Below are 27,154 nucleotides of genomic sequence, written 5' to 3'. Positions count from 1 at the left end.
CCCAGAGTCGGCCACGACTGGACCTAATGGTCAGGGGTTCCTTTACCTTTTTACTTTTGCTTCTGGTGTTCCTCACCACCAGCATGTGGCCCCCATCAGGATGGAATGTAGCTCTCAGGCTCAAAAAGATTCCCCTGTTCTATCCCATCACAGTTCCTTTCTGTTAATTTCCTTGTTTTGCCCCTCATTTTATGTAGCATCAGAAGAATGGGAAGGGGCAGTATCTTATAGGATAAAAATCAACGGTTGGGTTGTTGTTTTTCAATCTCCCCCCACCCACCCAGCTGTATGAGAAGAACAATTGGTAGAGTACTGCCGTGTGTATGTGTGTGTGTGTCCAACTAGAAGCAGAAAGTAATTACTTTCACATGCTTTTCTGAACAATAGCTGAACTGGTCTGTTATACTTGGCCCACATCACAAAGCCTAGAACTGGTGCAGTAGCATTGCAAAGGCTAAGCTTTATGACCAATTCTGTTCCAGCCTTACATTAAACATAGATAAGAAAAATAAGTTCTTTTTACATGATCATTCAAATACAACATGATGCTTTTCAAAAGGATTTCAAAATATGAAATGGCTATTCATCTAAGAAGTATTCAGATAAAGGGTTGGTTCACCAGTCCAATGTCCATTCATCACTCGCTACGTGTCTGCAGCATCAATAATTGGCTTTCATGTATGAAATGGCCACCATAGATCAAATATACATCACATTCCAAACACTACCTTTCAATGAAGTCGTTTTGTGCATCCTGCTGCTACTCATCAAGCATTGAGTAATTTAAAAAATCAAGTGATATGTATAAATGTGAATGGGAGAGGAGTTTGAAAGTGCTATCATTTCAACATGGAAGCTGTATACATTCCAGAAGAACCTGGCGCTCTTTACTGTAGTCAAAAGCAAGAAGTGATAAAAGTTTAGGATCATTTGTTGTGAAAAATTCCAGTACTTCATCTCAGATTTCAGACTGCATTAAACTCTAATACCCCCTGGTGGCAACTACTAAGCACAGCAAAACCAAACCAAATCAAGGTTCTCTATTCCCACCGCACCCCCAAAAAAAGCAAAACAATTTTTTAAAACCCAGTTGTTTGGATGGTAAACATTTCCATCAACCCTCCACTGACCAATAAATCCTTCCAGGATACCTTTCCTTCTGAAGGAACCCTTACTTGCCTGCACAATACACAATACTGTGTACAGTATCAGCTGGTGACTGTGCTCGTTGAGTTTCCTATGGTAAATCAGGACCTGGTGCCTTCAAAGGACATCATAGCACAAGTAACTAAGAATAACTAAGAGTCCTGTTGCTCCTTGATACATTAGTCTCATCTATATGCTATCTGTCTCGCTGGGCAAAAATGCAGGTACCCTAATATTTCCTCTCTCCCTTCTCCCAAAATGGGAAAAAAGGCATTTCTAACTTGCCAGCTGTCCTTCAGTTGGAACTGTGAATTAATTCTTAGGGGAACAGAAGGAAAATTCCTACTCATGGTGAATCCCACAGAGTCACAGATGCTGGGCAACACACCATTTCCATCCATCTTCCCACCAAAGAGATGGACATTAGACAATGTTGCAGAATTCACTGGTTATAATGGGCAGTTCTTGCCACCATGTCAATGAGTCCCTCTACCACTTTTCCACAAAGAACAATGCAGGTGTTCCTGTAAACTCTCCAGCATTATTTCTGGGACCAGAAAGGTGCAGATCCTACGAAACCAATCTGTGCATTTGTGCTGGCACCTGGGCCAACTGTCTCATGTAAAATCAATGCTCATTCATATCTATATTGGTTTTATGTTTTTTGCTCTTTTTAAGTTGTTCGTAAATGATCTAGCGTTAAGGATGAGAAGGGGTGAATTTCATAAATGATGCCAAATTATGTGAAGAAAGTAGGTAGAAGTGTTTTATTTCACATACAAAATACTAGACCGCATAGTCATCCAATGAAACTGATTGGCTAGAAGTCAGGACAGACATTACAGCTTCATGCAACACTTGTTGTTGTTGAAATTTCTATACCACCCTTCATCCGAAGATCACTGGCTGGTTTACAATATAAAAATAATAATAATGCATAACATAGCAACAAACGAAAACAATAAACTGTCACCCCTATAGGCCATGGAAGTATCCCAGGAGCCACAGGAGAGCACCCTGCTGCCACAGCAATTTCCAGGCCCTTGGTCCAACTGATGTCAGAGGGGGCGGTACAGGGTACAAAGTCATCCTAGTGCCCCAAATGCCCCTAAACCAAGGAGATGTGTTTAGATCAGCTCAGGGGCTGATCTATTTCTCTCCTGTTAAATGTTTTCAAAGAAGAAACCAGCAAAATGGACAGAGGAATGCAAGAACACCTTCATTTCTGCCTTGCCAGGATGAGCCCAACAGGGCACTGGATGCATGTTTAAACTACCTTAGAACTAACTGCACCCTTAAGGAATACAATATTGTAATATAATGAATATTTTGAAAATATCCTGAATATTTTGAAAAGTTGCATGAAGCTGCATACAGGGGAAAGTATGCATCTGTCAAAATGGAGCAATGAGTTGCTCCTTTAAAAACGCTAGAACTTTGGGGCTTCGTAACCCACTTTAGAGGATAGAATTTCAACAGGTAAAGTAATTATCATCATTGCATTTTCATGCCAGAAACATGCAGCTGGCAGCATGTAGCTGGAAAACAGCACTGGAGGTCTGCCAGAAAAAAACCTGGCAACACTACTGGGATGGGAATCCTTGCCTAGCTCCAACATGATGTATCCCTATGTGACCGTAAAAGATATGGAAGCTGTGGAAGGAATTTAAATGAAAGCTGTATTTTTACAAACCTGCCTCATGTCTATGCTTCCTACTTTTTAAAATACTTAGTGTTCTTTATTTTGTGTTTCCTATAAATTATAAAATATCATTTAAAAAAATTATTGCTAACCACAATTAGGTGCATGTTTCTTTTGAAAGCTGACTTACATTTATTATTGTTCAGAGAGTGGTCAACAGGCATGCAACACAGAACTATAGCTGAAACAGAGCAAACATGGTCCTGTAAATTGCCGGGCTGTAGACCACCTAGGAGTCATATGCAAATCCCTATAAACTCTTCAAAACAGAAAAATGGTTATGGTTAAGTAAGCATGAGCATTCCTCAATCCATGCTGGCGTTCATTCATGTTTTTGGCTAGTACAGTGGTACCTCAAGTTACAAATGCTTCAGGCTACAAATGCTTCAGGTTACAAACTACACTAACCTAGAAGAGTTACCTCAAGTTGAGAACTGTGCCCCAGGATGAGAATTTAAATTGTGTGCCGGAGGCGCGGCAGCAGCAAGAGGCCCCATTAGCGAAAGCATGCCTCTAGTTAAGAACAGTTTCAGGTTAAGAACGGACCTCCGGAACGAATTAAGTTTGTAACTAGATGTACCACTGTATGTGTTATGGTCTGGTTGGACGGGGAGGAATGGTGGGAGGAACTAGCTAGGGAACCCCCAGGGGTAGAAGGCTGAGAGCCAGGTGATGGAACAACTTTGACTGGTCAGAGGGAGAAGAAAAAGACGACTGAGAGGAGGAGGTATTGGAAGCTTAAGGGGTAACAGGGCTTAGGGAGCAGAGGGAGTCTGTGGTGGAGAGAAGTCCAGAATCAAAGGTAGAAACTGAAACAGAAGAGGAAGGAAGAGTCCAGCTGGTGAAGAGGCATGGGTGTTAATCCCTCCTGCTGCGACAAGCTCCCCTTCCGCCCAGTGTCACAGATCCAGGAAAGGCATGAAGAGGGCGGAGAAGTTAGCTTCACACAGGCACGCCGCAGTCTCAGATTGCTGGGGGGGGGAACCCTGGAGAAGGAACTTAGGCAGATGTGGGAAGGCAGGGTCTCAGCAATTGCATCATGGGGGCAAGATGTGCCGGACACGAGTTGCTGTGCTCACTAGGCCTGACACTCCTGTACAGATCCTGTTTTTGCCAGTAAAGTGTTCACTCCAATGTGTGTGGTGTTATGTACCGGCTCCTGTCAGTTTATTCCATTCCACTGCAATTCGTTTTACACAAGTCTACTTTCCCCCCATTTTTTTCATCCACTGAAGTGCAACTATGGCAAAAAGAATTCATGGGAAGTATCTGTGCCATGATGGGGGTTGAACAGGAAGGGAGAAGAAAACCTGACAGCACTAGTTTTGGATTAATAATGGATAGTGGGCAAAGCAGAGATATGGGAATATATTACTTGTGTGAAATAAAGTGGGTATTATTGGAGGCAACACTGAGTTGAATGTAAGTAGTGTGACTATCAGATACTGTTTTCAAGTGTCTTGGGTTAAAAAAACAACAACAGCACTGTGGTTGGCCCAGGCTTGAGTATAACCAAGGTCTTTACCATCCTAAAAACTGTAATTATATTAATGATTGCTAATTCTTGTGAAATGAGCCAAGAAGCCATGCATATTTTATAACTACACCTGCAGATTGCTTCCAGCTCTGGCACTGCATATTCTAATTTCTTGGTTCACAGCCTTATTCCCCAATGGTGTTGGAGCAGTTAATTTGTTCAATAATTTATTAGCCTCAAAATATTTACAGCTATTAGATAATATGTGTAGTAGGTTCCTAAATAGTTTTTTATATACATAAATATATTTATGTATGCTATCCTAACATGAAGAACCCAGCGGATTTGAACAACTGGAAAGTTCCAATGAGGGGGTAATAATTCAGCGTAGTTTTTCAGTGCATGAAAACTGTTATCACACATTGCTGTTGGAGAGAGGATCCTGGTTTGTGTAGCCCACTAATTGAATCAGGAGGCCAGTTGTTATACACTGCTTGCTTCTAACCTTTTTTTTTTTTTTTCCTCTCAGAGACTCGCACAGGACGACGAAGAGAAATGAGGCCTGGGAGAGGCTGACGCTGCAGCATCAAGGCTGCTGGACACGACCCCCCCACGGCACCTGGTTGGACGGCCACCGGGGGGGGGGGCGTGAGCGCCAGCCAGGTGAGCTGGAGGCAAGGGGCTACGCCCCCTGCTAGGGGCGGTGTTCAGGCTCCCGCCCACAACCACTCCCCTCTCTTTCAGGGAGGAGAGTCTTTCCTCTCAGAGACAGCAAACTGTCTGAGATTATAAAATCTATATTAGCACCTTATATCAATTATTCAATCTCATGCTCCACTGACACCTATCCAGTGAGTGGGCAGAGATTTGTGCTTTCTGGGACTGTTTACTTATTTGCTGCAGAGATCCTTCCCACAGGTTTTGGCAATGTTTTATTAAAAAATAATGCTGTTGATTTGTGCTTTTTGCATGTTTGCTTTGGTGGGAAAACTGTGTATTGCATGAATGCCCTGGTAAAAGAGGAAGGTCTGGAATCTCACACCGCTTGAAGATTGAGGTGATATGCAACAATATTTTATTTTATTACATTTCATTTCTTTTATATGTTTTTAAGTTTTAAATATGATTTTATTTTGTTTCTACTCCATTGGGAGGAAGGGCAAGATATAAATAAATTTGATAAATAAAGTAAATTTTGCATCAAATTTTAATTGTCTAGAAAATTCATTGCTAAAATAGCATTGCTTTGGTAAACTTTTCAAGAGAAGCACAAGCAAATGTAACTCAATATATTTTTAGTTTGTGTATTTTAGAAGAATGTAAAAGTCACCCACTGGGCTTTCGAGGGTACAACTTTTCAAAATCATCAACATAATGAATTGTTCCATATTTATAAACAAAAGACTGGAAGTGCTTTACAAATTATATTTCAAAATTCTTGTTTCACTGTGATTTTTTTTTTTTTTGTAAAGGCACAGTTAAAGTTTCTCAAAAAGTTTATATTAAACAATGGGACGTTCCTATTTCAGTTAGCACAATAACAAGCAATTTTCACATACCAAGCAGAGCTCTGTGTGTGTTTTAATTCCACGCCTGGATGTAATCCTCCACCCTGAGAGGAAACAAAGTGAAGGCTGCATTCTGGAATATAATTTGTAGTTTAACACTTGCCCAGAATGAATGTGCGTAAGCCTTATTTCATATAGTGATTCGCATGTGTTAATCTTGTCCACTAGCATTGTAGTGGAGCAACTAATCATCTTAACTGAAATCCCTGGCTGAAAACATATTGAATCTGCTACGTGAACAGCTTTAGAACTACACATAAACCAGGTAAGAAACAGAATAAAATACAAATCAAGTAGAAAGGAAAGGAAAAAGAGAGAGACCTAGTTATGGAAAATAATAAACCAAAGACAAGTCTCTCTTTCAGGCCTTGATTTGCTTATGGGGGTGGGGGGCACACAGAGGATATGATGGAGTTGCTCCTAATTATGGTCCTGCAAATTGGAATGAACCTTTACAGGCCAATATAGACACCTCAAAGGCAGTAAGCAAAAAAGGGGAAATGTTCCCACTTCATTTCTAGGAGCACTCTGCCTTTCTTCAAGCATTGATGTCATCACACAGTCCCCATCTGGGATTTGGGGAGAATTTTGTGGGAATCCATTCCTTAGGACCCATTTCTTAATCCCAACCAGAGGTTAATTTTATTTACTTTTTTTTAAAAAGCAAACCCTTTTTTGCCCGTCATCAGAATTAATTCCACTGTTGTTTATACAAATTTAAAATGATACAAACAAAATTACAAACAAAAGAATGTGGCAGATAAATGATTTTTTAAAAATTTGAGCTTGACCTGACACCCATAATTTATTTTCAATAGAACGAAGAGGAGTGTACATGTATGAGCAGCCTTTCGATCAGCATCCAATTTCATTTAATTTGTTCATTCATTAATATATTTATTATCCACTTTTCATTACAGTAGCAATCCTGGAGCAGGTTACATAAAAAGTGAAAATACGACATATAAAACAGCAGGGATAAATATATCACAATTTGCAACCAGAAAAACTAAAATAATAACAGACAGGCACAGGCACTAATATCCAGCAAGCACCTGAGTGAAAAGGTATGTCTTAAGCTGGCACCTAAAAGTTATAAAACTGTCTTATTTCAAATGGGAGGAAGATTTCCCACTGAGGTACCACGACCAAAATCCTCCATCAGGTTGCTGCAAAGTGTATCTTAGATTGCTGCAGTGCCTCTAGAATAGCCTCCCCCATAGCTATTAATGTACAGGAATACTATGTGCTGGGGTAAATAGGATTTTATAGGTTAGCATAAAAACCTTGAATTTGACTCAATATCAAATCAGCAGCCAGCACAATCCTTTCAAAATCAGTGTTATGTGGTCTTTATAATCTGCACCAAACGTCATAGTCATCATGTTTTTCACATGATGAAGTTTCTGAACCAGCTCCAAGTCAGCACCACTTAACATGAATTTTCAACTACAAAATCTGAGGTTATTCTTTTGTTTTAAATCTATATATAGCATTTATTATATCCTGCATTTCTGCCAAATAGTGCTATTGGTAACTAACAGGTATAAAATAAATATATAGTATTTAAAAAATGGCATCAAAAGAAAGAAAGCAAAACATCAATCGAAACAACCACTTAGAATCCCAGAGTAGGAGGACAGCATTTCCAAGTAGCTCTGAAGAGACTGCAGTTTGTTTGTTTGTTTGTTTGTTTGTTTGTTTGTTTGTTTGTTTGTTTTAAAAGTGAGCTGTAGGTTGTATGTTAGAAATACTGTTTTCTATGGTGCACAAAGACAGAAAAAAATGTCCCTGTGTTGCCTTGAACCCCTGAAAAACCTGTGAAAATAAGGTGCTCTATTATTTCTTTATTATTTTAATACCACTGTTCAATCATATTCCCAGAAACTGTTTAGAAAAACAATGGTCAATAATGCCTCCTACAACTCTATGAAAATATCAGACAATAACTAGTAACTAGCATGTTTCAAATCAACTTATTGGCCTGGTCCATATGTAACCATATTGGCATGATAAACCATGGAACATGCCACACACCTGCAATTTCCCTTGTCACCCGTCCCTTTTCCTTGCATGCCTAACTTGCGCAAAAATATCCTGCTTTCTCAAACCACAGTTTAGCAGGAGCAGAAGCTTCCAGTCTCTTCCCTACAACTACACCATACTACTGCTCATCCATAGAAACTCTCAGAAAATAGAAGTGGGAATTGCCAATAAGAAAATAAAACTGTTTGTGATTTATTATACACTTTCAACTACTTTTATATGTGCTCCTAGCAGCGTATCTTTTTACATGATCATTCCTAAAGTTCTTCCCTTTTTGTGCACTTGATATATTTATGGCCTGATGCTACATGCTTTCATGAAAATGGCTACACATTCTAAAAAAGAAAGGACAAGACTGAATCAAATTCACTTTCACCATGTTTCCATTTTAAGCTTTCCTTACCCACCCGACAATGATTACATTTTATGCACCACAAAATGCCAAGCAAACTGAACCTCTGAGCTATAAAAAATTGCTGCACTTTTTTTTCCTCTTAAAGATTTGTTGCCAACAACAACCAAGCATCACATGAATGAAAGTCTGAATATTTTGCTCATGTGATTCTGTTTCTATGCAGGCTAAACCTCTCTTTTCTATTTTGCATGACTCCACAAGCTTTCTTGAGATTTAAGAACTAATCCTATTTCACCAAAACATTTTTGTTTGCTTCAAATCCAAACGGAGGTTCTCCCCCTCCTTAAAAAAAAAAAAGCTTCATCAGTTAGGAGTAGCTTTGAAATTCTTTCATTCAGATTTACATGAAGACTTTTCTCATACTAATATCCCAATGTTTAAAAATCAGGCATGGTTTATTTGATAATCTTAAGCCTTTAAATCAGACAATTCTTGGTGTCTAATGAAGTTTGACTTTTCAGAAAATGTAGAGTGTGGTGTTAATGTGTTAATGATTACTTTTTCTATAAAGGGAAACATTTTCATTTACTAAAGCTGTCTATACTCTATGTTTGGCAATTTAGCACTCTGTACACATTCCTCTTCTTTAACGATTAAGGCTAAAATAGGCTTGTGCACATAGGTCACATCCGTGATGAAAACAAAAAACTTAGATTGCCGCTTAGCAAGAGGGAAATCCTTGCGTATGGATCTCCCTTTCCTGTTTCTTGCATATGCTATATATAGGTTAGAAATGTCTCTGACTTTGTTCACTCCATAAAGCTAAAAGACGCAACACTTCATCTGGTAAAAAATTAAGAAGTATTTTACAATATATATATAATTCTAAACATGAATGCTAAAATTACTTCAATTAGTCTTCGTGTTTATAAACAAACCTTCACTATTTAAAATATTGAACCTATTAGCCAGATGTTCAGTCTTGAATGTGTGTACATCATGACCCTCCAACATTCCTCAGATGAAAATAGGGACAATTCTCACTTCCCCCAACTGACCCTCCTCGACCATCCATTTTTTGTTCCCTTCTCCGCCACATAACATTCCCATCACCACACCAACAGAGAACAGGGCACACACACTGCACCATCCTGAGAAAACCACTTAATCCCATTTTTATTTTACTGTACTTTATTCTTTGATAGATTTACAGAAAGAAAAACACACACCAATAAATAAATTTTAGAAAGGGGCAAGATTAGATATGGACACATAAAGCATTTTTTAAAAATATAATGAAAAAAAGACCGTTGCTCCCCCTTTCTTCCCGCCCAGGGCAGCCCTGCCCTCTGCCTGCAATGAATGTAATTCCTACAACTGCAGTTAGATTGCAATGCAGAATTTCCTCACACTATTTGGGCCTGTTGCGAACTGCTCAGAGGGCAAATTCACACAACTGATTCATCATACAAAAAACAGTGCAATCTGCTACATGCAAAAAGAAGTAAATCTCGTCGTGTTGAATGGTGGTTACTCCATAGTAACTGTGTTACTAGGGAGTAAATTCCATTGAATTATGTGTGATTTAGTCTACATAAATATGCATTTGGCTTGTGTCAGTCCTTGCAGCATACTAGACTTCCACTCATATACCATTTCATAAGCCTTGTATCTAGTTTTGTTCAATATTTGAATTTACAGGGGGTAGAATGTTTGATGAAACAGATATTCAAATGATGCACATACACAAAGTCTCTAGAAACCCCAAAAGGCTTTTTTTTTTATGACTCTGTAGTACAATGCTGTCCCAGAGGAGACTTCTGTATTTGGGGACAATAAACCACCTTTTCTAAAGAGTAACCTAATGAGGCCACGTATATTACATATAGTCTATCTCAGCAGACCTATTGTCCTACTGTGGCATTATCCACACTTACCTTTTGCCTTGCTCTTTGAAGGCACAGGTCCATGCTTAAAAGTGGGGGGTTTTGTCTCAAAGCTTTCCTCACAAAAATTCGCTCTTTGGTGCACAATCAGAGCAAACATCAATCCGGGTTTTCCACTGATTGCTGTTTGCTCCAAATGAACATTAAAGAGTTGCTTTTTCAGGGAAAGTGCTGGGGGGGAGGCGCTTGGACACCGAGCTTTAAAGCACAGGCCATGTCTGAACAGAGCAGAGGAAATGTAAGTGAACAACCCGTTACTCACTTTCCTTTCACCAGGTGGGCTGGTGGAAAAATTATTTGAACTTATTAAAAGTATACGTTTAGAATGTACTTGCTTCCACCCCATAATATATGAAGCTGATACAGTTAGCTTTCTAATTGAATTTAGACACACACACCCTATACACTAAGGAGTAGTGGTCAATCAGTTTAGGTATATGCAGAGTAATGTGATTCTCAACATTAAAACCTGGAATATTGTGTTGAATGAGCCAAGTGATGCTGATGCAAAATAAGCTACATAACACCCTGTGCTGCAATCCAGTCTCAGACACCAACATATCAAGAGTGCAATCTATACTCTGCTTACATCAATGCTTAGGAATGAAATCCTATGCACATTTACACGTGCAAGTACACCACATTGTACACATCAAGACTGGCTTCTCCGTGAACATGCTCACGGTTGTGCTGAAACGTTTTGCTTTAATGGCTTAAGAATTTCTAAAGAAACTTTGGGTGGGATTCACCTAACAAGCACTGTCTTTGAACAATGGGACTCTTTCCCCAATTCCTTCCCCTGTGTGCCCTCCCCCCCCCCCAAAAGGCTATGGTGCAGACCAAACATTAGTTATAGCACCAATATTGTTTCAGCCATATTGTTTATCAGGGTGAAAGTATTGCTTTTCAGAAACCACCCCTCTCATCACCCTTATTATGTAGCTCTTTGTAGTTGTTCACAGCCATTGTTCCCCTCTCTATTTTTGATGAGCTGCTTTCTCCGTTCTCAGATGATCATAGCCAGTCAGGGAACACATAATGAATGTGATGATGTCACCATAATATGTACCATCCCTGAAGGCAAACAAAGCCAAGCAAGACCATAGTTGGCATTCTTGAGGGCAGACAAAGCCAATCAAGACAGACAACAATCATCATCACACTGCCCTCAACATGAATGAGTGAACACTTTTACCCACTCCTTTTGGCACAATTCCCTCCACCTCCAATGGCGAACAAAGTTGGTGCTTTTCACCACTAGTGGAGCTCAGTTTTAAATTTTACATAGGTCCGCTTGATACATTATATGAACCCACATTACCTGTAATTAATACTAATGCAAAACTCATCTTTACAGAATTCCAAATACTGGCCCCTGGTGCAATTGACTCTTGCCTTATGAATATATAGCTTAACTAAGCAGGATGCATGTGGCACTGTGGGTTAAACCACAGAGCCTAGGGCTTGCCAATCAGAAGGTCGTGGATTGAATCTGCACAACAGGGTGAGCTCCAATTGCTCGGACCCTGCTCCTGCCAATCTAGCACTTCGAAAGCACGAAGTGCAAGTAGATAAATAGGTGCCGCTCCAGCGGGAAGGTAAACGGCGTCTCCGTGCACTGCTCTGGTTCGCCAGAAGCGGCTTAGTCATGCTGGCCACATGACCCGGAAGCTGTACACCGGCTCCCTCAGCCAATAAAGCAAGATGAGCACCGCAACCCCAGAGTCGTCCGCGACTGGACCTAATAGTCAGGGACCCCTTTACCTTTACCTTTACCTTTACCTTTACCTTAAACAGGAATCAGTTAATTGAAATGTGAAGAAAGGAGTGCACGAGCACAAAGCTTTTCCTCATAGAGTCAAACCATGATTTCTTATGTCTGAACCAAGCCTATAATGCATTGTGTTCTTATTTACCATTGCATTACCAAATAAAAAGAAGCATATTGCAAATTTTTAGATATATAAATAAAACACATACCTTCTTAACTGGAGGGAGGGAAGGAAGGAAGGGGGAAAGAAAGAAAGAAAGAAAGAAAGAAAGAAAGAAAGAAAGAAAGAAAGAAAGAAAGAAAGAAAGAAAACCTTCCTTTGTGCCTCAGAGTAAGAGCGGATATTTTTCCTCCAAAAAGATATTCACTGGCTAGCTTTACATGAATTGCTATGGGCTATATTTAAACCAAACAATTTGACCAGATCAGTTCAATTATATTCCAGAGAAAATTGTGCTGGAGATCTGATAAAGAGGACTGCTATTAACGGATGCAAAAATTAGCTTGTGTGTAAGAGCGTTTTCTAAAAGTCTTATTTTGGGACCTTAATTATACTCAGTAGCTTGCTCAAAAGCACAGCTATCTCCTGGTAACTAAAAGGTTCTAGGGGTTTCTCAACCACTGATTTTGCACATCAAAAATCCAGTTTCAAGCACACATAATTCTATTTTTTTCTCAAATTGAAGGATTATCTCCTTCATTCATGCCAACAGTATGAAAGCAGGCCATTTCACCAGTATTCTGCCCCCAAACTTTAAAGTTCTCCATATTGCAATGTGGCTTGAGTTGTGTAAAACAAAAATAAAGAGGGCACACATTTCTATTAACAGTACCTGACAATGTTATACAAATATTTGCAAAATATTATGCTGAGTTTTTCCAGCTAGCACTGTTAAATGGCTAAAAAATATTATTTTGCAGAAGATGGGGCATTATTCAAGCTCAGCTTTGTCCCCAAACTAAGCTACTGCATTTTAAAGAGAACTGCTTTTTTATTTATCTGTATACTTCTACATTTATACAAATCATATACAGTATAATGGATGAGTTTGCATAGTCATCTGAAATGACAAAGGAACTCATGAAAAATTACCATCAATTAGAAACAAAGGTCTTCTATGTTGTGGAATGCCAGGGTGTTCATTTGACCTTGACAAAAACAAGTAAATATTTTTTTTGTTATGCCATACCTCTGATATTGTTATCTGTTTATTGATAAGTATTGAGAATCTTGACACTATTTATTTATTTATTTATTTATTTATTTATTTATTTATGAATTGTTTTTATTGCATTGGTTTTTAATAACTTTTTAATTCAAATAATTGAGAAAATAAAATGAGTAAATTGCAGTGAAAATAAAGAAAATAAACAATGTAGCTAAATAGGTCCCAGATTGTGGACTGTGAATGAATCATGCCCTATGTGAACAGAGAAGAAATTTTATTAACCATTATCACGGTCATATTTTAATCTAAGTACATTAAAATTGTAACATTTTAAGCATATCTATATAATAAACTTAATCCAAATATCTATTCCATTTGAACATATTACTAGAAACAAAATGGCAATTTAAATAAATGTTATCTAAGTGTTTACTGTCGAGAGGTATTTTGTTTCCTGGCAAGAATTTAAAAGCCACTAAATGGTGTTTTGACACTTTCAAAATATAGAAGTATACATCTTCTATATTTTAAAATTAAAAAGAACAGTGAGATTGGAGTGTAATCACTAGAACAGCAGAAGAAGAATGAACTCAGCATATAAACTGTCCTGATGCAGCTTGCATTGTGCAGACTCTAGTCAAAGCTAATCTTTTAAAGTTGCCAAAAGGCGGCAATGAAATGGCCTCAGTCAGGGCTTGCCTGCTAACGGACTGAGTTGATTTCTGTCATCCGTCTCATCAAACCAACTCCATTCATTTCATAATTGAGGGATGCTGTCAACATGTCCAAACCATGCTATATTTCAGATACTGCTAAGGTATACACATGGTTTGGTAAACATCTCACACTATGGTGCCTAAACAGGTTTCTTTGAAAGAGATATGCACTTATGAAAATAGGAGGCACAATTCAGAAACAATTGACAAATTGCGCTGATTTTTTTAGACCCATTATGCCTTCTCCTTCTCTACTCCTAATTCTTAGCTACACTGGGAAGCACTCCAGCACTCAAGCTGTGCTTATATGGTGTAAAGCCTGAGGGTACTGCAACATATAGCCTCACAGCAACAGCCCTTTGTATGAGATCTGTAGTGAAGAACTGACAAGGCATCTTAAGCAACAAAGAGCAACCTGGTGTTATGTGGGGGGTGGGGTGGGGTAGGCTGTATGCTTGAGCTCTTTTCTAATTCCTGGGATTCAATTCCTGGAATAGCCAGGCTAGTTTCCTGGTGAGGCATTGAATCTCTAAGTATGGGCTATTAAGTTAACAAAGGCAGTGACTCTGTGCCAGATAACCAATGACAAACTCGCTGGTAGTTAGACAGACAAACATCAGAGTTGAGTTGTCTGAGCTAGAAGGCTGGGCAGCTGGCAGACAGGTTTCTCCCAGATTTCTGCTGCAAACCAAAGCTGCAGCTATGGGGGAAACAAAAACCCTTTGGGGTGCTAATGCTGTGAACCCCTCCATCGTAGGCTCATGTTACATATATGTGCAAATAAATCATATATCAAAAAGATACCACCCTCTCCGCTGTCCCTCATTCAAACTGAAACATGCGCCTAAAACCTCTGGAATCTCACACTGCTTGGAGATTAAAATGGTGTGCAACAATATACATACCACATATAAACATGGGTTGGTAGACAATTACAGCTGATTGTAAGATTAACTGTAACATATCCAGTAAAACTAGCATTACTGGTAGAGTTCCTGTGCAGTTCTAATACCAATACATGCTTCTGGAGGTGGTTAGGACAGTGGAGTAGGGGAGGGGGGGTAGGGAGAGTTGCCCCAGGCCCAAAATTCTTTACACTCATCATGATACTATAACCACACATACTAAGATAACAAGCTGTTTTATTAATACGAATTCCGAGCACCATGAAAAGAACCTTTGAGTTCCTGGTACAGGCAGGAAACTGAAACCAAGACAGGCATCACTAGATCTATAAGGATTTCCTCATGCAAAAGGACCCATCAAAATGATCATCTTAAAAGGGGCTTTTTCTAAGGGCCCTAGACAAATAAATTTGAAATCTGTCACCACCAGGTCTCCTGTTTCCTTTAACCATTGTCTAAAACTAAAACAAAAAATGTGGATCTGTTTTGATTAAGATCGTCTACTAGGGGAGCAGGTATTTAACCCTTCCCCAGTGGCGTAGTGTGGGTTGTCAGCACCCGGGGCAAGGCAAGTAATTTGCACCCCCTAACCCGTGGATTTGCGCCCCCTAACCCGTGGATTTGCGCTCCCTAACCCGTGGATTTGCGCCCCCCTAACCCCCACATGTTGCGCCCGGTGCGGCCGGCCCCCCCTGCACCCCCCTCGCTACGCCACTGCCCTTCCCCCACCATCACACACACAAACTATTGGAACCAAGGAAAACCTCCATTTGGCCTGTTAGGAAAAGCTTACAGGTAAACATGCTTTACTGGTATGAGAGCTATAAGGGCAAGAGGCTACATATCAGTGGTAAGTATTTAAACTGTGGAGTACTTTGCTGCTTAGCTAATCTCCACAGGCTTTCCATTGCCAGGTTTAAACATGGCTTTATCATTCCTGCTGGGTGATGGAGCTGGTACTTTCTTTTTATTTGTGCATAATTTTACATTGCTACTGTAGTAGAATGTATCTCTCCATTTTCTGTTTTTAACATTTCTGCCTGTTTTTTTAAATTACTTCTGTTTTTGCCTTGGGAGGGAAGTCATGGGGAGGGGGTTAGAGAATGCAATATAAAAGTAAAATAAATAATACGCAAGTAGAAAGAAAGATGGGTTCCCTAGCCTCTTTTAGCTTTGTTCCAAAATGTGGTTATCCTTTAATAAGTAAGTGTTTTTATAGGAAATATGGCTATACATTCCTCCACATGCAACACTGATGGCAAAATGTAACAGACACAATTATTTGGATAATTGAACTGCCAGGGATGTACTATTTCTGAGTTATAATTCAGAAATAAATTCAGCATCCACAGAGTAAGAATGCATTATCTAATGGTCCTTATTTCTGCTGTGAGTCAATAAAAGATTTGCCACTGTTGCTGAGGCTTTGCCAAGATTAAATTGGTTTTTGATTAAATATGAGGCAATGACACTTAAAAATCAATTAAACCAGACATTCCTAAATTTAGGGAAAGTTTTCCTGGAGAACATAGGAAGTAGTTCAGCAGTAGTAAGAACATAGTATCTTCACAGCCCTACCTGGAGATGCCAGGAATTTTGCCTGAGACATTTTGTATTCAAAGAAAGTGTTCTACTACTGAGCTGTTTCTCTTCCCCATCATGTATGTATGTACCAAATGTATTATCTCACATCCTCCTTTTGTCTTTGCCTGACCCATCAAGCTATACTGTAGCACCTCCCTCTAATACCTTCCATCTCTATCCATCTACAGAATTCCTTCCTGTAACAAAACCTTTTCTTGCTAGCTTTAGTATTTGTACACCTAAAACCCAAATAAATGACAACTTAAATAAATAAATAAATGACCCCTGACCATTAGGTCCAGTCGTGGCTGACTCTGGGGTTGCGGCGCTCATCTCGCTTTATTGGCCGAGGGAGCTGGCGTAAGCTGCTTCTGGGGAACCAGAGCAGCGCACAGAAACGCAGTTTACCTTCCCGCTGGAGCGGTACCTATTTATCTACTTGCACTTTGACCAGCGTTCGAACTGCTAGGTTGGCAGGAGCAGGGACCGAGCAATGGGAGCTCACCCCGTTGTGCAGATTCTAACTGCGACCTTCTGATCGGCAAGCCCTAGGCTCTGTGGTTTAACCCGCAGCACCACCCGTGTCCCATATAATGACAACTTATCTGACCATTAACAGTTGATTTACCTAAGCAAAACATACTGGAACAGGGTTCAGAAACCTCCAATGAGCTTAAATTTTATTTTCTGAAGTAATATTGGGAAATGATTTATGTGAAACTTTAAAAGATGCTTAGGGTTTACATTTCCCAAAAAAACCCAACAAGAGGCCTTTCCACTAGGTACAATAAATGTGACATTCGCCCCCAAATGCTATGTCTCTTCCTCTTTGCAACTACAGCACAAAGATGGAAAGAGAAAGAAATCCCAACAAAATAACAGTGGCAAAATAAGCTGATAGAGTACGCACAGTTAGCTACGATGACGGCAAAGATAAGAAATCAAGATGAGACATGAATAAGGGAGGAATGGGAACACTTTGAAGAGTATCTAAAAAGGTATAATAGTAAAATAAACTGTTTGATAGATAGACTTGTAAGCAGCAGTTTACAACAACTAAGATTTTATGTAGAATGAAACTGGGTGGAATAAACTGATATGCAGCCTAATAAAGATCAGCTAGGATGTCATGGAGGGATGGACTGGGAATCTTGATATAGGAGATGATTAAAAGAAAATGTAAGACGTTTACCGGTATATCCAACTCTGGAAAATGTGTGTGTGTGTGTGTGTGTGTGTGTAGTCTAAAGTACAGGATGCACCTTGATTTTTGCTATGTGAAAACCACATTTAGTGGCAATTTAATTTAACTATATTGCTTTTGATTAATTTCAAAGCTTGATAATCATCTCTCTATTAAATACTCTAGGTAACATGCAAGATTAAATACTCTAGGTGACATGCAAGACCAGTCTAAAAATCTAAACACTTTTTTTAAATGAAGGGAAAATACAATAAGGTCAGCAAATAGCAAAAGTTTACCCTCACACCCAGGACTCTTAAAATACTTGCAGAAATATTTTTATTTTCCATTTATTGTATTTTTATACCACTCTTCTTCCAATTAGGGAGCTCAGAACAGCGCACAATATCATTAGAATCATCAACACATAAGAGGTCCCAACACCATCAAAAGCCATCTGAAAGTGAACAAGGTGATTTGGTGACTCCCCTAGAGAAAGAGTGACACAACTGTGGCAGCATGAATGAAAAGGAACTGCTCTGGGCATTTTCCTGCAATTCCTCATGTCCTTAGTGATTTCTACCCAAAACACTGCTTTGAACAAGTATCTTCACACAATTGTTTGGTTGGGGTTTTTGTTTTTTTGTTTTGTTTTGTTTTGCAAATCATAGTGTGCAAGTCTTACTTGCAATACACATTTTACTGCTCACATTTTTCTGCTAACACTACCTCTTAACAGCATAAGGAAGAATAACCAATGTAAAAGCTCTTCCACTTTGTACTGGTGGGCATTGCCATTCAAATGGTCTGCATGTGTCATGTCATGTGATCATTGATGCAGGGCAGAGCTTACCTGGGCACCCCTGTTTTATTGTAATACTGCCTTATATTCCCCTGGAACATAACAAATTTCAAAAAATCCTGCAGCAACAAAGCCAGAAAATTTCTGAAATCGAAATGAAAATATTGAACCAACTACTGTACAATTTTTTTAAAAAAACATTAAATGTGAATTTTAAAAGTGCTGTTTAAACTGAGAGCAAGTTCCATCACAAGAGTCGAGGGAGAACAGCAAAGGAACAGTCCTTCTCTGGAAATGCTTTATGATCATTTCAGCTTGGGAGCAATAAATGTTAACAGTGAACATTCAAGGGAAATATATGAGGTGAACATTACAGGTTCAGGGAAAAATCAACAGGATACTATTTCTTCTACGGGAAATAAGAAACGCTGACAAATACACTAACTAGGTGCCCTCAAAATCATTTTCTGCTATCTGCATCATTGGATTCATTTTTTTAAATACCTTTTGAGAACTCCATCAATGGAGAAAAATCAGAGGTGCCAAAGCTGTGACCTTCCAGTTGCAATTGCACTCCAACTCGCATCAGCACCAGCCAGAAGGGCAAAGGATCATGGATGATGAGAGCTGCAGTCAAACAGCAGCAAGAAAGCCACAGGTTCCCCATCCTTCTTTTTTACCCTCACATACAACCCTAATGATTAGAATGTTGCTCCATCAAGTTAGGGATGCTATATAAATGTGAAAGCAGGATTCTTTACTTATGCCTAGTTGGATAGGAAGTCACATGCATAAACAGATCCTGCAGTGCAGATCACATAAGATCCAACAAAATATTCTGCTCATGCAAGGGCATACGCTTGGGCAATGGAACTTCCTTATGCTCTGAAGCCCCAAAAATCTGCTCCAGAGGGCTGGGGAAAACCCCAAAACAGGGAGTGTGTGGCAGGGATAAGACAGGGGGTCCCACTGTGCATGTGAAAGTTCTTGTACAAACAGAACAACCCATTCAATCTCTATTCAACAGCTTGGATTGCACAATCTTAAGAGTTTATTCTGCATTCAACTGCACTAACTAAGCAGCATCCTGTATCACGGTACGAGAGCCCTAATACAAGAACTGTGCTGCATAATTTATATTTAATACCAGTGGCAAAGCCAAAAACCCAACAATATTATGTTATTAACGCACATTTTAGGAACAGTGCTATGTAGGGTTGAACATAGTTGATTAATGGGGAATTTTCATGAAAGAAGCCATGGTTTGGAATTCTTGCAAAGTAGTCTAGAGTTCCTGCATGCTGCCACTGTTATTCCAAAGAAACAGTAGTGAAGATGAACTGCAGGAGCATAACCATCTAGAAGGGGTGAAGCTTGGGAGTTTTTAATTTAAATTTACCTTTATTATGACTGCCAACAACAGCAGTAAGGGGGGGATACTATTTTTTGCAGCTGATGGTATATATAAAATGTAATTACATTGCTGGAATGTATAACAATTGCCCTATGTCATCTTCATCAAAGGATGGATGCAAGAGAGCTCAGAGGTGTTCCTAGGTATGTACTTCTGTCAGAAAAAGCAGGCACCACCTCCAAGGCTGTCTCCAGCACCACCTCAGAACCCATTAGCAGAGACCTCACAGGCAGGGTGCCTGGACCCCACCCAGCTATAACTTCCATCTCCATCTCATTAGACTTAATCAACTGGACAGGGAACTCGGGTTGCAAAACCTCAGACTACACCGCTATACTTTTAAGACTAAGATTCCTCAGAGAGGAGGCAGAGACTAAGATGAGGGAGAAGGGCAGATAACAGGGAAGTAGGAGTTCAGTCTGGCTCTGTAACTTGTGAGCTGCCCACAGGTTCTGTGGTTTTCCTCCCTATTTATATCTCACAACCTTTCATAGAAGGCCTCCCAAATTATGGGATGGGCTGTATTTTTATCACTTGATGAACTCCAATTGCCTGCCTAATTATGGGCCAGGTGAGCTCTCAAGGGTTCTGACCTGCTAAGACTGGTCACCCCAGTCCCTTGAAATGGGGCAGCTAAAACAGAAATGAATCAATAAAATATTTGCAGCACTGTGGAGATGAGCACCCCAAACTCACTGAAGTATTGCTTCATGTGGCATACTGCACAACATAGATACAATGGCAAGGCTTGTTCTGCTTCTTATAATTTGAAATCCCAATATAAGGTTGTGGCAATGAAGCTTGCTGTATAAAAGCTAATATGACTTTAGAATGCTATGTAAATTATCCATCTGCAGACTTGGCCCCCTATCCATTCATTTTCTGTCCAAATATGTGCCATGCTGTTGCACTGTGCAGCTCCAGTACACTTTTTTAATGGCAGCTAATGACAGTAGTAGCAGAGTTAAGTGACACTGTGCCAGGCAACTGAAATATATATGCAACTGCACATATGATGCTTCAGCAATGCAATGACAATATGATATCTGAACATTTCTCAGCACTACAGAATAGAGTATTATCACTTATTGTTCATAACACCTTTAATGTGCAAAATGCTTTGCCATTTTTATTTTTCATCGAACTCTGTTGGGATTATGAGTTGGTGCTATAATTAAAAGGCATATGAATCATGCTGAGAATGAGATTCATTGCAAAATAACATCTTATTTGCAGTGAGTGAATTATGAATGTGAAATAGTCTTTGCCTTCAAATAACATATTAACATTCTGAATATCAGCTCCAGAAGAAACAACCATTTTATATCAATGCATAATAATATCAATCATAATTTCAAAGCTATGTGAATTAAATGGAAGTAAGCCTTTAAAGTTTTAATGAACTATGTTTTAATGGCCATTAAAGCACAATATACAAAAAAAAGCCTTTTTATCATTAATCGTTAGCAAAGATTCGATTCCAGTAAACACTTACAAAGCTACAGTCAGTTAAGCAGTCTCATTTGAAGGTATCCATGTTCAATATGGAGCCAACCTAAGTTCTAGTTCTTGCCAATACCAAGGGTTGTATTTAACATATCACTAACTCCGGGGTCCCATTAGCACAAGGATTACTGCTAGCACAGCGAGACTTCCTCCCTCTCATCCCCTCCCACATGTTCCCTAAATCTGTTCTTGGGATTCCCCCAAACCTCCACAGCAGATTTTGGGAGAGTACAGGGGGAAGGAGATGCAGGAGGGGAACCTTATTACACAAGTGGTGATCTTTGTGCTTAACAGGAAAAGTTTGGTTAATACCAGCACAACTCTTGCATAAATTCAGAGAAGAAAATTTAAAAACAAACAAACTTCAAAGTTCTCCTCTGATTAATTCCAGTAGCAAATATTCTCCAGTTTTCAATTATTCCACACCATCATTTCCCACCTAAAGATTTCTGCAATCTAGTCCAATCTTTTTAGGTAGCAGTCACCAGCAATCACATTTGAAAGAAATCTAACATGTAGCAGTAAGTTTTGGCAGTGTTTGACAGCTGGCCTACAGTCACAGTTAACATTTGTCAGTATCTAATGTGTAGTTGCCAAGATTTTACACTATCTGACATATGACATGCAGTAGCAATCAATATGTGAGAGTATATGATAGATGACTTGCAAAATAATTTAGTAAATTTTCTATATGACATTAATCATTGAACTAATCAAAACAGGCAGATTTTGAACATTGGTTTCATTTTTTTTATTCTGAAATTCATGAATTGAATGTTGATGTCAACTTACAAAATCTAAATTTCAAATTTTGAAAATTCACCATAATTTGAAATGGACAGATATTTGGTGACAGTATAGATGGACTGGCTAGCCATGTAATAGGATTTTCTACCATGTAAATGCTTGGTTATTGGTACTAAGATAAAGGTTAGGTGATTATTGTTATTTTTCTGCAATGCATTCTAAATTTTGGTAAAGTTTGTATGGTCTGCATTAGTGATCCATGAATAACAACACTGAAGATATTCCTCCAGCCTACAGAATTTCATGACTGGAAAGAAGAACATTTTAAGCAATCTTCCCTGCTTTTTCCCATTCTTTTCAAATTTCACAATATCATGTTTTGTGTATCTTTACACACACACAACGTTTGTGAGATATTCTGGTTTTGTTACCTTTTATTTCTGTGTTAGCATATTTGGATACTAAATAACTAAATAACTGTGCACATGTAACAACTTCTGAGAGCACAACAGAACTTCCCCTTTCTCTCTTAGTCCACTCCTCTTCACAAACATACACAAATGCAATTATTTCATTGGATACAACCCTATATTGTGATCTCTGAAGTTCCATTAGTTATTCTGTTTTATAATAAGGGCACATAAATCAGTTATTGATCTTGATTTTAATATGTAATGGAATTTGCAGGGGAGAGGTTCTCTTCTTCCTCTTGTTGGAGTAGTGAGCACATGTGCATAGAAGAGGCACGACTGATTAAAAAGAAATAGCAACATCCAGTTGTGCATAAGAAAGAAAACTGTCTATAAATATTGCATAAAGGAATTAGAATATGATACATACAACATCATCAGTAGACTTTTAAGACCATACTTCCATTAACAGCAAAACTTAAAGTAGTGACAAAATGTATGTAACACCTTTACATCATAGCAAGAGATGAACACAACTAGTCAGAAACAATAGAAACCACAAAATAGTTCAAAATTATTAATTGTTGCCCATACTGCTATAAATACAGTTAGGAAATGTGCACTCTTCTCCATATATCTGAAGTTATAAGTTGATTGTCTATCTTCAGCCCTTGTTTCAGCTCAGTGAAAGAGGGGCCAACTATCTCTAGACATCATTTTCTCCCTAGGCAGGATGGAGCAGGGAAGGGAGGGGACGTAGCTTAGTGGTATAGAATCTACTTTGCACCTAGGTCACAGATTCAATTCCCGACATCTCCAGGTAGGAAAGACACCCCAGCTGAAATCCAGGAGCTAGTTGAGATTCCTGCATTGCAGTGGGTTGGACAAGATGACCGTCAGGGTCCTTCCCTTTCAACTCTACAATCTATGATCCTATGTAACTGTAGACAATACTGAACTAGATGGGCCATTGGTCTGACATAGTATAAGGCAGATTCCTATGTTCCTGTCACCATCTTAAGGGCCATCCTTCCTTCAAAAGGACTAATCATTGTGTAGCTAGAGGGGAAAGGGAACTGGTAGTGCTTCTACACATAGATACCACATTCTTCCAATGGAGCCTAGAGAAGTTAGGCCAGGTTTTGTATAAAAGTACACATTTCCACAGATTATTCTTGAATGAATACTATCCTTGAAAAATGAAGCTCAGGTAGTGAGTGTTAGTTCCAGCAAGATATTTTACTAGAATTCAAAAATAATGGATAGCATAGATGTATTCCTTTATAAACTGCATGTAAGGAGTAATTCATACAGGGCTTTAAAATAAAACTTTTAAGTATTGATATAGAATACAGTATATTTAAATATTGAAAACCAAATACTGCATTAAGGAGGTAAAGGTAAAGGTACCGCTGCCTGTACGGGCCAGTCTTGACAGACTCTAGGGTTGTGCGCTCATCTCACTCTAGAGGCCGGGAGCCGGCGCCATCCACAGATGCTTCCGGGTCACATGGCCAGTGTGACATCGCTGCTCTGGCGAGCCTGCACCAGCGCAGCACACGGAACGCCATTTACCTTCCCTCTATAAAGTGGTACCTATTTATATACTTGCACTTTAAGCGTGCTTTCGAACTGCTAGGTGGGCAGGAGCTGGGACCGAACGACGGGAGCTCACCCCGCCGTGGGGATTCGAACCGCCGACCATACGATCGGCAAGTCCTAGGCACTGTGGTTTTACCCACAGCGCCACCCGCATCCCTGCATTAAGGAGGAGAATTCCTAAATGCAATCCACTCATTTCTCAAAATGAGAATATACATTATATGCATATAATTGGGGGTGGGGGACAACAGTTCCAGTTCTGCACCTACTAATTAAAAAGTACGCTTTTATTACAATTTTTCTATACAAGGCAAGTATTATCACAGTTCTTTCCGAAGTGCAATATCCACTAAAAAACATTCCTTTATAGACAGAGCAGTATTTTGAACACGGAGTCAGAGAGAATAAGATGTGCCACTGGAAAAGGTGAGAAAATGTGTGGATTTCCAATTTTGTTACTGGTTTGTAAATGCAAGACAATACTGTTCCATACAAATTGCTTACAAAACCATTCCCACATCCTCCAAGTAATTCAAATTAATTTTATCCTCACAACAGCCCTGTGAGATAGATGAGAGAAAGAGAGAGGTCACCTGAAGAGTTTTCTGGCTGGATAGAGAGATTTGAAATGAGCTCACCCTGGTCCACTGTACCACACTGAAAGGCAGCGCCAGGTTTACTTACTGCAGAAGTGAACTAAGCTGTAATGCAATACACTGTTTTGATGCCTCATAGGCCACTTGCACATTCTTCGTTCATTGCATACAGTTGCACTGAGAAAAAGGGAACAGAACATTATGTTTCCATGACAAAGTTTTACTTTGTTCTTGACCTTGCGAGCAAGAGATAGTCCCAGCCTGCAATAACTGTGCGCTTGCTTCTCTTACTCCCATTAAAGAATGGCAGTCTGTAAAACTCTTAACGATTCTTTAAAAATATTTCTAAATTGTTTTGCTCTAATGCCTCTTGATCAGCTACTAAGGTTAAGCTCCTGAAATGCCTTTATTTGCCAGGCTCACAAATTGCCTTAAAGTAACAACAATCCATTCAAAAACCGGGCCGGGGAGATGTTGCCATCTGGAAATTCCCTTCCCTAGAAGAACCCTGCCATTATCAACCCAGTTGGTGCTTATAAAATTAAGGGCAGCCTTGAATTAGCTACAGCTCTGCTGGTGTATCCATCCAAAGGCATTTTCTCAAGGGAAATTGCATCCTTGCCCTTCCAGAGTTTCCACAGCGGAATATTGTTCCAGTCGCCCAATGACATGAAAGGTCCCTTACCATTTCTCCTTGTGCAACATGTTCTGAGGCGCTTGGCTTTTTCCTTTAAATACACACACACACACACACACACACACACACACACACACACATTTGTTGCATAAATTTAACCACATCGCCCCACGTCCACCCTGCAGTCCTATTCCTGCTTATTCAGAAGCAAGCCCCACTGGTTTCTGAGGACCCCCAGCCCCAGGTCAGCATCCTGAGGAGGACAGCCTGGGTCTCCCAGAGAGCAGCTTCCCAGCAGAGCTCGGGACGTGCTGGCTGCAGGCTGGTCCAGAGCGCCCTTTCCAGGCATCTTCGCCTCCCCTCCAGCCTCCCCGGACCAAGTCCAGGGTGCTTCCCCTGTGCGCTTCACTTGGCCGGGCCACCCCGCCAAAGTCGCACTGCGAATCCCGGCCCCGCCGCCTGAAAAGCCCACCTAGCAGCTCAAGGTCACCTTACCACAAAGCCCGGCAGGAGCACCTTTCGGGGGTTGGGGGGGGGGCGGAAAAAACCTGCGGCAAAAAGAAGGCGCCAGCCCGAAGCACCTGCAACAGGAGGATAGGAGGCTAGAGAAAGAGGTCCCGTTGGAGAACAACACGCAAACATAATGAAAGCACACGCACCATTAAAAGAAAGAAAGAAAAGAGTGCTTCACAGCGTGACGGACAGACAGAGGCAGCGCGGGAAGTTCCCTTCGTCTTACCTGAGGTGGCGACTGAGGAGAGAAAGCGCGCCTCAGAAGTCAAGCCGCCGCCGCTGCTGGCGCTGACTAGCTGAGGCGGGAGGGCGCGCGGATGCTTGCTGCTGCAGCAGCAGCTGTTGCTAAGTCACCTCAGAGAGGATAAAAGGGAGCCGCTCTTTTCCTCGCAGGCAGCGGCAGCGCGCGGGGATTCCACCAACCGCGCGCGCGGGGCGCTTTTGCTGCTGCTGCTGCTGCTCCAAGCTCTCCCCCTGCTGCCGCGCTCGTCTTCCTGCGCTCTGGCATTCCCTCCGCCAGTCTTGGGCTGTGTGGAAAAGCCGGGACGGAGGGAGGGACGGCGGGCGGGGGAGGGGAAAGGGAACCCTGCCGCGAAACGAGCGGGCTCGCGCTCTCCTCGGGGGAAACGCCGAGGCAGCCTCCTCCTTCCCTCCTGAGGGGGGAAGAGGCGCAGGTGGTTGGGGAAACAGAAGCAGCAAGCGAGGGCTGGTCGGAGTTTAGCACCCAGCACCCAATCCCAAGGCTTCGAAGTAGCAACGAGGGTTCCTCTGAGCATGTACAGAGAGAGCGCTATCCCCTCATGTTACGTAGGCAGCACCTGTGACTGGGAGAAGCTTTTAGGCAGTTCTCAGGGTGCATATTAGGCCCTAGCATCCCATTGCTCTAACCATGGTGTTTGAAGCAAGACCTAGCAATATTGCATGTCCAGGAGAAATGTCACTACTATTTGGACGCAGTAAGGCAGGTCATACATTGCTGTAACATTATTCCTAAGATTTATTTAGGAGCAGGCATTTGTCTTGATACAGAACCACAAGCATCTATCCATGTAACTCAAGTCAGATAAAAGGGGAAAGCAAGATGAAGCCTCGTGATACTCCCGCATGTTGCATGTCACTGGGGGATGCAGTGACCCCAAGTGCCATAACATCAGCCCAAATTAGCTATTTTCTCTATTAACTAGCAATGTGAGAACCGGTCAACTGAGAGTCGGTATGTTGTCGTGGTTACAGGGTCAGTCCAGGACTGGGAAAACTCCAATTCAGATCTGCTATGACGTTCACTGGGTGACCTTGGTCTCTGCCTAACCTACATTACAGAACTCCATGTAGATAACATGGAGTGGCAGTGGGAGACAA

General features: G+C 40.5%; 1 protein-coding gene across 14 annotated transcripts in view; it reads right to left on the bottom strand.

Annotated features, from left to right (window-relative positions):
• The window catches only part of ATP2B2 (ATPase plasma membrane Ca2+ transporting 2), a 372,922-nt gene extending 346,596 nt beyond the window's left edge, over window positions 1–26,326 (bottom strand). For all 14 annotated transcript variants that reach the window (XR_014561209.1, XM_083726734.1, XM_083726721.1 and 11 more), the window contains exon 1: window positions 26,022–26,326. The gene's annotated coding sequence lies outside the window, so the exon portion shown is untranslated. The remainder of the gene's footprint in view (window positions 1–26,021) is intronic.
• Window positions 26,327–27,154: the final 828 nt, after the last annotated feature.

Source organism: Podarcis gaigeae, assembly GCF_964106915.1.
Source record: "Podarcis gaigeae genome assembly, chromosome: 2".
Classification (NCBI taxonomy): domain Eukaryota; kingdom Metazoa; phylum Chordata; class Lepidosauria; order Squamata; family Lacertidae; genus Podarcis; species Podarcis gaigeae.
This window is presented reverse-complemented; position numbering and strand designations above follow the sequence as displayed.